Source organism: Petaurus breviceps, unplaced genomic scaffold (genome assembly GCF_028583685.1).
Source record: "Petaurus breviceps papuanus isolate PSGF00001 unplaced genomic scaffold, PetGlider_PUasm1.0 37, whole genome shotgun sequence".
NCBI classification, from domain to species: domain Eukaryota; kingdom Metazoa; phylum Chordata; class Mammalia; order Diprotodontia; family Petauridae; genus Petaurus; species Petaurus breviceps.
The window spans coordinates 54,944,124-54,956,173 of record NW_027186296.1 but is presented as its reverse complement, the minus strand read 5'-3'; the positions used below and the strand labels follow the sequence as shown (position 1 = coordinate 54,956,173).

At 34.6% G+C, this 12,050-nt stretch overlaps 1 long non-coding RNA gene across 1 annotated transcript; it reads left to right on the top strand.

Moving 5' to 3' along the window:
* The first annotated feature begins 546 nt into the window (after positions 1-546).
* LOC138168565 (uncharacterized) lies at positions 547-11,566 on the top strand. Its single transcript, XR_011170137.1, has 3 exons — positions 547-654; positions 9,699-9,783; positions 10,642-11,566. It is a non-coding gene; the product is annotated as an uncharacterized lncRNA (long non-coding RNA).
* Positions 11,567-12,050: the final 484 nt, after the last annotated feature.

Below are 12,050 nucleotides of genomic sequence, written 5' to 3'. Positions count from 1 at the left end.
ACTAGATACCTTATAGAAGCTATATTAACCTTTTCAGGACCCCTGCAGACAATTTGGCCAGAAGTGCTGCTAGTGGGACCTAACGGGTGTTTCAAAATAGTTGTTTCTTTTTATTTTCCATATTTATTTAATTAGTATTAATTACATTTTGATGAACTATTAATCCTTTATTCAATAAACAATAAAACATTTCTTTCTCTCGGTGCCCTCACCAATTCAGAAGAACAACAAAAAGAAAACCCTTGTAACAAATAAGCATAGTCAAGCAAAACAAATCCTCCTACTGTCCATTTCCAAAAATGTCTATCTAATTCTTCACTTGTATCCATCACCACCCTGTCAGGAGGGAGTCATCATCAGTGCCTCTGGGACCATGGATTGCATTCATCAAACTTCTTAGGTGTGCCAAAGGTATTTTTTCTTTACAGTGTTGTTGTTACAGTAACACTTCTCCTGATCATGCTCATTTCATTCTTTATCAGTTCACACACCTTCCCAAGTTTCTCTGAAATCATCTCTTTCAGCTTTTTTGGAACTGGTGAAGAACTAATGGTGTGACCTACATTTGGGAAATGGCTGAACAAATCGTGGCATGGGAAAAATAGTGAAATACTATTGCACTATAGGAAACTGTTGTGTTTCAACAGTTCAGAAGTAAGTCTACCATTTTGAACTTGGAATGCTTTTTCCTATAGAAATGTTAGAAATGGTACAAAGGTCTTAGGGCCATAAAACTCTTTGTAAGCAATGATAAAAACAACTAGGATTTATATAATACTTTAAGGTTTGCAGAATTCTTTGTAATTTTTTGTTTCATTTTATCCTCACAACAACCCTGAGAGGCAAGTTCTATTATTATCCTAATTTTCAGATGAAGAAACTGAGGCAGACAGAGGTTAAGTGACTTGCCCAGGACTACATCTTTTAAGTGTCTGAAGCTAGGATTCAGGTTGCTTGACTCCATGACCAGTGCTCTTTCTATCGCATCACCCACCTAGCTGCCTACAGAAAGCAAAAGTCATGAAGCTCCATAAAGTAGGTAGAGTTTCAAAAAGGCAATTCTGGGAAAGAAATGATGAACATGGAGTTTCAGAATTCTAAACTGTGTAGTGTGAACAGTGTGGACCAAGAGTGGAAAAATCAGGCGTTTCATTTGAAATGGGAAGAAGAGAAATAACATTAAGTCTGGGGTAATTACAGTAGTTTTCATTAAGGAATAAGGGACAGAAAAGCATCTTGGTTATGGGATTGTTGAAAGCTGTAAAAAGGTGGTAAAGAGAACATAATTTATCAATAAAAGAAGCAAAGTAAAATATGCCTTAATAAAACAACTCAAAAGGCTCCAGTATTACTTGATTATATTCTTCTCCATTGATTAAGGCTAAAACTGGTACAGGTCCAAGTTTCCACATATCAAATGGTCCCAAAGTTGGATATTTGGTACCCTACCAATTATATCTGTACAGTTGTCAGCTGTGCATCTGTTCTCCCATCAAAGCAATGTGACATTTAAGATACAAAGTCAAACAGATGGCTCTACTTTGCTGAACTGGACTTTAATGAAAAAGTCCAGATTCTTTTGTAGCAGAGGAAAGGGATTATTGCCTTGGAGAGCGTGCATCATAGGGGGAAAAAGATAATGCTACATCAAAGGATATAAATTGTGACAGGAACATTAAGATACTTTCACTTTTCATGAGAGAGAAAAAGGAAACCCAGGTGTCTTGAAATGTTCTAAATTCAAAAGAGAAAAAAAAATAAACCAAGGATAGGTGAAGAATTCCAGGAACCTATTTAAAAATCAAGGAAATTTGATGGAGCCAATTCTGGATAACAAAAATAAATAGTTAAGTTTTATATAATCATGAGTTTTCTGAGAGAAAACAAAAGACAAGGAACAACATGGGATTAAAACCACCCAATTAAAAGGAAGAGGCAAGCAAAGATGAAAAAAAATATATATTTTCTTAAAGGCTTTTAGACTCTGTTAGGAGCAATCTCCTAGTTAACTTTCCAAAGTCTTAAACTACATTGTCATTTTGAAAGGGGAATTAGGGCTAGTCTTCCTCACAAGCTATTAGCAATAATGTCCTCCTGGGATTCTGGAGCTCTCAGAAGGAGAATGTTTTGGTCCCTTTTTGATGGTGGCAGAAATGATTCTACCCATTTTTAGCCAAACTTAAGCAACTTCTGATGCTGATTGATATTTTATATTCCTGCTAAGGAATTTTGATCTTAATGGACTTAGAACTCTTCATTTAGATACTGCTACAAAAAGAATTACCTTTACAACATTTTAAAAGCACAAGATTGGAGAAGGGGGGGCAGATAAATCTTTCCAATGCTCATTCATTTAATGTAAATAAATTGTTAACTCATTACAATGTAGTGTATTTTAATAAAAAATATATTTGCAATATAATAAAAATAACAGGAAAACTCTCTTCTTATAGAATTTCCTAAGCTTTTGAAAAATAAACAACTGCATCTAATCTGGAGTGAAGTATAATATGAAAAAGAAAACAAAGCAAAAAGAAACAACGTGAGTGTTGTTTTAAACACAAAATCTTTTTCAATAATTGTCTGTATTTAAAAAAAATGTACCCATAGGGAGACTCAGTCACTATAGTTTAGTGTTTATTGACTCTATGAGCTAAAGTTATAAGCCAGAGTATAACATTCCAGTATAGTACTTGAGATTCCAAGAATCAAGTGGCTCAAAAGAGCCTTTCATTAGTTCCGTCAGGACCAACTCAATATCTCATGACACAGACAGTTTCATAATAAGGGATTTTAAGTGCATCATCTAATAACTATAGGCTAAAGAGAAATCAGTTTGCTTTCCACTAGCTCATAAAAACAGCACTGATTGTCAGATAAACTTAAAAGGAAGTGATCAGTGAACTTGACTTTGACAAGTGTGGAAGGCTCCTAAGAAGCATGTGTGTGAGAGTGTATGTTATGAGTAATCCACTTACTGCAATAGAAGAGAATTTCTTCCACTTTATAATTAGGTCCACCTAATGTGCTTATTATAAGAAACAGAGGCTTAACTCTTGGTCTTCTTTTGGGAACAGAAATGGGAATCCAGGCTTATCTTAATAGAATTTATTTAGGATGGTTTTCAGTCACCTCTTTGATAGATTTCTGTTTATTAAAAATATAAATAAGACTTGTAATGGTTATTATAAATAGCTAATAAGACCAATGAGTTCAATGGGTAAGGTTTTCTAGGTCTAAACTCACATTGTGCTTATTCTTTTTTTTTTTTTTTTTTTGCCTTTTGGAGGGCAATTGGGGTTAAGTAACTTGCCCAAGCTTACACGGCTATGTTTTATGTATGTGTGTGTGTGTGTGTGTCTGTGTGTGTGTGTGTGTGTGTGTGTTATAAGTGTCTGAGGCCGGATCCGAACCCAGGTCCTCCTGACTCTGGGGCCAGTGCTTTACTCACTGTGCCACCCAGCCATCCCTGTGCTTATTCTTATAACTACAAACTCATCTACAATTCACATCATGTGTCATTGATTATAATGTTTGTTTGTCTTAACTTAGGTAACTTTATATAGAGGGAAATATAGGGAGATTTGTTGTTAGGAGAGACCTGGAATGTAATATTAAATGGAGAGCAGCATATATTTCTAAGGTGGTTGTATATTTATTTTGAATCCCAATTCAAATACTTAATAGTTCTGTATCCTTGGCAAGTCATGAGCTTTTAGCCTCAATTTCTTCATATATGAACGAAATAGGAATAATAATAACTGAAGTATAGCTCACGGAATTGTCATGAGATAATCAACCAACATATATCAGTCAATCAGTAAGTACTTATTATGTGCCAGACACTGTATTAGTGATTGGAGATATAATCCCCACCTGTGAGGAGATCTCATTCCTAAAGGGTGACTATCATCTGTCTTCCTGTCTATCTCCATCTTTCTATCTATCAATCTATATGACATATTTATCTTAAATATAAATGGATAAAATATATACATATAAATATACACACACAAATAAAAATATGCAAAGGTAATTTGGTAGGAAGTGTACAAGCAATGGAGGGAAAAAGAAAGACTTTTTAGGAGAAGGTGCTTGAGAGGCATCTTAAAGGAAGAGAAGGACTCTCTGAGGTTTATTTAAGAAGGCTGTACATTCCAGACATGGATGAGATCCAGTGTAAGAGCACAAACATGGGAGATGGAGCATTGTGTGTTAAGAACAGAGAGAAGGCTAATTTGAGTGCATATTGGAGTGCTGAAAGGGGAGTCATTTTCTTTTGGGCCAGAAAGATCTGTTGGGAAGGACTTTTAAAACTAAAGAAAGGAGTTGATTGTTTTTTGATTTAACATAAAATTATAATAAAAAATAACACAAAATAAAAACGTAGAATTTAACAATTTAAAAAAAATTAACACAAGAAATATACAAAAATACACTGGCTGGAGCAGAGGATCTGGAGAGGAAGTTTAAATCCAACCACAGACACTTACTAGCTGTGTGATCCTGTGTGAGTCACTTTACTTCTGCTTCAGCTTCCTCAACTGTAAAAAGGGGACAATTAACAGCACTTACTCTGAAGGCTGTTTTTAGGATGAAATGAAATCAATTTATAAAGCATTCTGCAAACTTCAGGTAATAGGAGGCCATTGCAAGTGGAATCATATGATCTTATTGACAGTGTATAGAATGGACTGGATTGTGGAGAGATTTGTTGCAGAAACATTAATTTGGAAGTAATTGGAATAATCTAGGCAAGAAGTGATGAATTAATAAGTAGAGATGGTAGTAATCTGAGGGGAGAGAAGAAGGGGACAAATGTGAAAGCTGCTGTGAAGGTAGAAATAGCAGAATTTGGCAACTGATTTTATATGTGAGCTCGAGAAGAGTGAGGAGTCAAGGGTAATGTAGAATTTATGAACTGAAAGCCTGGAAGAATGGTGTTGACTGAGAGAAATAGGGAAATTTGGAAGAAGGATGGAATTTGGGGAAAAGATAATTAGTTCAGTTGTACACATACTAAGTTTAAAATTTCTCTGGAAAATCCAGTTTTCATTGTCCAGTAGACAATTAGTGATGATCCAAGATAGGGAGAGATTGGGGTTGATGAATATATCTGTGAGTCATTTTTATAGACATAGTAGTTAAATCTGTTGAAGTCAATGAGGAGAGACAAGAGAGAGAGAACTAGAGAGAGGAAGAGAGGAAGGAGGAGGAGGAAGAGAGAGACAGAAGACGAGAAGAGGAGAGAAGAGAACAGAGAGAAAGAGACAGAGCACACACCTAGGCAGAATCTTGCAGTTTTCCCTCTGCACCTCACCAGTTGTTTTGCCATTGTAAAGATACCTCCATCCTGAGTCCCCTTTCGCATGATTAGTGATTTCTTGCCTGGACCACTGTTTCAGGAAGGCCCCCAGCAAAATACCACTCCTTTTCCAATTTGACTTCTTTTCCATCTTCTTCTCAACTGCTTTGTGTCCTCAAAGGCACACTTTCTTCCCACCATCCACCCTTCCTTTCTAGCTCCCATTTATGTGTCATCTCCCCCTCTCCACATTAGAATTTGGTGGCAGAGGTTGTCTCCCTTGCTTATATTGTATCCCTTAGTGCCTAGCACAGAGTCTGATACATTACTACCCTAATAAAAATACTCTGTCTCTCTGTTGTCTGCCTGTCTGTATCTCTTTCTATGTCTGTCTTTTGATCATTCTTCCCCTCTTCTTCAATTAAAGAGGTGATATGGATGGTGAGGCAGCAAAGTAGACTGAGAAGTAGTGGAGATGCAGATAGGAAGAGAATCAAGAGAAAATAGTGCCACAAAACCCAGAGCAGATAGAATTGTACAAGAGAGAGTGGCCAATAGTGTCAAAAGCAATGAGGAGAGACAGAAAGGAGAACTGAAAAAGTACCATTAGATTTAGAAATTAAGAGGTGACTGATAACTTTAGACAGAACAGTTTTAAGTTAAGTGATAAAATTTAGTCAATGCAAAGTGTTGAGGAAGTAAGGGTAGTGAGAGTATAGACAAATTTTTCAAGGAGTCTCCCTGAGAAAGAGAGGACTAATAGAGAATGACAGTTTGAGGGTATTATAGGGTCTAATTGAGATTTTATCAGGATGGTGAGTACTTAGACATGTTTGAAGGTGGCAAGAAAGGAATTAGCATACAGGAAGAGGTTTGAGATGTAAGACAGAGGGTGAATGTGTGAGTATGTAATCTGGTGGAGAATATGGGAGGGATGGGATCAAGCACAAACATAGAGCAGTTTGTTTGGGCAGGGAACAGGGTCCGCTCTTTGTCAAAGCCTGGAAGGAAGGATGAGAAAGGGAAATGATGTCAGGGGGTTTTGATATGAAAGGAAAGAGAAAATACAGAGTTAAAATCATATGCCTCATGTTTTTTAGTAAAGTGACAGGTAAGGTCTTTAGCTGAGGGAGAAGGAAGAGAAACAGTTTTTGAAGGCTTCAGGAGTTAGAAGAATCTTCAAATGAGTTAATATAGCTAATGTGTCAGGTAAATGTCCCATGTTATTGTTATTAACTTTTGCATTTCTTAATTTGTACTTTAAATGTTGTGTGAAAGAGAATATGATTTTATTCATAACACCTTGGAACACAATAATGATGATGATGATGATGGTAGATAGCATTTATATCGGGCCTTAAAGTTTTGTTAAGTGCTTTGCAAATATTATTGCATTTTATCCTCACAACAGCCATGGGATTTGTTGTGCCCAACTCTTTGTGACCCCTTTTGGGTTTTTCTTGGTAAAGATACTGTAATGATTTGCCATTTCTTCCTCCAGCTCCTTTCACAGATGAAGAGCTGAGGCAAAGAGGGTTAAGTGACTTGCCCAGGATCACATAGCCAGTAAATGTCTAAGGCCAGATTTATACTTAGGAAGATGAGCCTTTCTAACTTCAGTCTTGACACTTTATCCTCTGCACTACTTAGGAACTATTATTATCCCAATTTTGTATATAAGGAAATTGAGGAAGATAGAAGTTAAGTGACTTACCCAGTATCACATAGCTAGTAAGGATCTGAAACTGGGTTCAACCTTGGGTCTTCTTGACTCCAGGTCTAGAACTATAGGTGACACAAAGGCCAATAGAAAGATGTATAGTGGATGAAATTAAGGTGAATATTAACAGTGATAATCAAGGAGTAACACAAAGAATATCAGGACTAAGATTAGAATAAAAGCAGAAAAATGAGAAACAATTTTCACAGCAAGTAATTCTGACAAAGGCCTTATTTCTCAAATATATAGAAAGCTGAGTCATATTTAAAAGAATGCAAGCCATTCCTTAGCTATTTGCAGCAATACAGTAATCCAAGACAACTCTGAAGGACTTATGATAAAAAATGCTATCTCCAGAGAGAGAACTGATAGTGTCTGAATACAGATTGAAGTATGCTTTTTTAAACTTTATTTTTCTTGAAGTTTTGTTTGTTTTGGTCTGTGTTTTCTTTCACAACATAACATGACTGTTATGGAAATGTTTTGTATGACTACACATGTATAACCTATATCAGATTGCTTGCCTTCTCAATGAGGTGGGATGGATGGGGAGGGAGAATTTGGAACTCAAAGTTTTGAGAATGAATTTTAAGCATTGTTTTTGCATGTAACTGGGGGAAAAATAAAATACTAATTTTTTTTAAAAGAAGTTAAGGAAGAGATAAATAGTTCATGCTCACAGATAATTGGTTAGTTGTAATTTGATATCAAAAGAAAGACTGTAGCTGTGATGTACCTGCCTCTTCATACAGGCCAAGTTTCCTAAAAAAAATAACACAAGTCGTTCTTCAATTAGTAAATGGACAATGTATATGAACAGTTTTCGGATGAAGAAATTAAAACTATATTTATATGAAAAAATGCTCTAAACCACTATTGATTAGAGAAATGCAAATTAAAACAACTTTGAAGTACCACCTCACAACTATCACATTGGCTAATATGACAGAAAAGGAAAATGATAACATGTTGGAGAATCTGGGAAAATTGGGGCACTGATGCATTGTTGGTAGAGTTATGAACTGATCCATACATTCTGGAAAACAATTTGAAACTATGCTGAAAAGGCAATCAAACTGTACATACCCTTTGATACAGCAATACCACTACTAGGTCTACATCCCAAAGAGAATCCAGGAAAGGGAAAAGGATCCACCTGTACAAACATATTTATTACATCTCTTTTTGTGGTGGCAAAGAATTGGAAATTGAGGGGATGTCTATCAGTTGGGGAATGGCTAAACAAGTTGTGGTTTATGAATGTAATGGAATGCTGTTTTTCCATAAGAAATGATGAGTAGGTGGATTTCAGAAAAAAACCTGGAAAGACTTGCATGAACTGATGCTAAGTGAAATGAGAAGAACCAGGAGAATAACATACATAGTAACAGCAAAATTGTGTAATGATCAGCTATGATAGAGTTAGCTCTTCTCAGCAATACAGTAGTCCAAGAAAATTCCAAAAGATTCATGATGGAAAATGCTAATTACAACCAGAGAGAGCACTATGGAGTCTGAATGTAGATCAAAGCATAGGATTTTCACTCTTTTTTTGGTGACTTTTCCCTTTTGTCCTGTTTCTTTCACAATATGACTAATGTGGAAATATGTTTAACATGATTGCACATGTATAACCTATATCAAATTTCTCTCTGTCTTGTGGAGGGAGAGAGGGAGAGATATTTGGAACTCAAAATCTTATAAAAATGAATGTTGGAGCAGCTAGGTGGTGCAGTGAGTAAGAGCACCGGCCCAGGAGTTGGGAGGACCTGGGATCGGTTCTGGCCTCAAATACTTAACACACATACACACACACACACACACACACACACACACACACACATACAAAACTGGCCATGTAACCTTGGGCAAGTTACTTTACCCCAATTGCTTTTATAAAAAAATGAATGTTGAAAACTAGGTGTACATGTGTTTGGAAAAAATAATATACTATTTACAAAAAAATAAATTTCAGTTAAATTAAAAAAAAAAACTTCATGGAGCAAATATATTGGGGATAACAGAATAGCTTTCCAAATGCTGTACTAGTGCTCACAAAATATAAAAAAGACATCCTACAAGACATGACTCAGAATATTGGAAGATCCTCTGCAGAAAATATATGAGAGAACAAGGACAAGAATCTCCAAAGATTAGTGATATGAGTGATTTGCAATCTGCATATATGGGGGGACTACACACATAAATAGAATCACAAACATACTGATTCACTGAAATATTGGAGTATCATTTTTTTTAAAACTAGGAAAATGAGAAACTCTAATATTAAATATTTGGGGTTTTATATAATATAGTCACAGAATGTTAGAACCAGCAATAACCTTAAGGATCATCTATTTCATCTTAATTTTACAAATAAAGAAACTGAGACCCAGAGGGATCAAGGAGCAACCCCAACATAACAAAGATCATAAGAAATATAGTTAGATGTTAATGATAGGTCACTTGCCCATAGATCCAATGTTCTTTTTACAATACCATGCTGTTTCACTGCTTTATTTCAAAATAATGCTTCTGGTCAGTAAGTGTTAACATATGCTAAGCATGTTTTAAAAATTTGAGACCACTTTAACTTGATATCACTGAACTGTGTATTATTTGTCCTTTACTGGGTTGCTCAGTATCTTATGCTTTCATAATGTCTTTACAAAGGAGATGAAGCTCAACCAACCAGCAGAAGAAGGAGAAATCAAGAAAAAATTCAGTATTCTTAGATTTTCTCACCTCACTTGAGGATGTGAGTACTTTAACTTTGTATTGTCATTGAGATTATTATAATAAAATCAAACCGTGAAACCTTTCCTCCCATAATGCAGTATGTTCCAATAAGTATAATATACCTTATTTTAATTCACTTTTTTTAATTTTCATTAATTTTAAATACCTGTTTAGGACTCAATTTTTGGTGTTTTGTCCATGGTACCAGAATTGAACCAAACCAATGAAAAGAAAGAAAGTAGGAAGTAGAGACAACATCTTATTAAAGACTTTTGCTCTTCAATTTCTTCTTCCTTGAAATAAATGATTTGTCTCAGAAAGATGGCACATGGCAAGTTATGCAGGCAGTCTTTAGTTAGTACTTAGTTGTTAAACTGATTGGAAGGTAGTTAATCTTAATTGGGCATTTTTTTGAGATACACATTATTTTGATGCTTCACTAATCAAGATTCAGTTTAGTCAAATCAATTGCCAAACTGTAAGAAAGATGACAATCAGGTAATAAATAAAAAGGTACTAAAACAACCAGTAATTTGAATTCCCTAAATAAAAATATTAAAGGAAAAGTTGTAATTGAATGGTTTTTAAAATTAAATTAATATCTGAAAAATATCAGCTTGAAAAAAGTGAATTATGCTTCCATATACTATCATAAAGGTACCTGAAAGGGGAAAAGGAAGTGATGTATTGCATTCAGTTTTGTATTACTTTTCTAGTGTGAATCTGGGAATAGTTTTCAAATACACTCAAAGTGGAGCAGAAACATGAACTGGTAGTGTTAATTATCTTCCTGGTATATATTTCAATATGTATGTATACTCACATTCTTAGTAGAGATGGCATCAGACTTTATCTTACAAGTTTTTTTTTTGTATAGAAAGCATTTTTCAACCAAGAAGAATTGTATAAAAGTGGATCATCATCATCTTCTTCTTCATCATCATCATCATCATCATTTTTATAAAGTATTCTAGAATTATATCTGTAGTATGCTACTTCCTCTAATAATAGCTATTGAAGGTAGATAAAAATTCCTATGATCTCAAAGTCGCTGAGTCTCCAAAGGAGTAAATGATTAAGACCTCCTCTGAGGAAAATGTGTACCTGTTATGGGTAGCACTAAATTAAAGATACTAAATAAATAAAAGATAGAACACAGTGTTCATTTAACATTAGTCTTTGCTGAAGCCCATGGGACTAAATTATTGGATTTTTAATACAAGATTGTCTGAGAATTTCCTGGATTTTATTGATTTACTTAGACCTGAAATGGCATATACACCACCACACATTAAAAACAAACATTTACCGCACACATGATCAAATACAATTGTATATTTACTAAAATATAGGTTAAGAACACTGTCAAATCACATAGGTTAGTTTTGAGATCTCAATAACATTCCTTAAAAATTTATATTGGAATGAAAGAGCTCAAATATCAACCTTGATATCTCCAGTATATTAGAGGACAATAACAGGCCAAATAAAGCTAATTTCTGGATTATTCACTTGACCTATTTTTATTCTTGAAGTCAGGTGACTCCATCTATTCTATTTTTTTCTCTTTTTTCTTTTCTTTTCTCTCATTTTCTCTCCTAAACCAAATAATAGGAAAAAACCACAAACCTGAAATTCTGTGCTTGTCTTCCAATTTCATTTTATTCAATATAGAAGTCAGCTTAGAACCTAGAAGGATGAAACATCACCCCAAAACATCATCCAATACTCTAAAATGGAAAGATTTCAGCTTCTGCAGGTGAGAAACTAGACAATTTTTAGCAGTCTATTGGTTATAATCTGTATTATTTTTTGCTGTTTTTATTGTAAGCTTAACAATTATCAAAAACAACAAAAATAAAATAGACACAAAAGTGAGGAAATAAAAGGTTTCTTTCTTCCCTTCTTTTCTTTCTCTTTTTCTTTCTCCTTCCCTTCTTTCTTTCTCCCTTTCTTGTTTCTTTATATATCCTTGGCAACCATGAAATAAATAAAATTTTAAAGAAATTAAATTGATAGTACTAGCTTACATGTATATATATATATTGTGCTGTACAGTTTAATAATGCTTTTCTCACAATACCCCTCAAGAGTACGTCCTATATATAATATTTCCTGTACTTCATAAAGGAAGTTAAGTCAGTAGTCTCATATCTGATAAATATAGAAACCAGGACCGAAACCCAGGTCTTTTGAACTAACTGAGAATAGCATGTGCCTCTTACAGAATCCAATGGCTCATGATTATATGGTTTCTGTTCTTCCTTAAGACAGCATTTTTTTCTT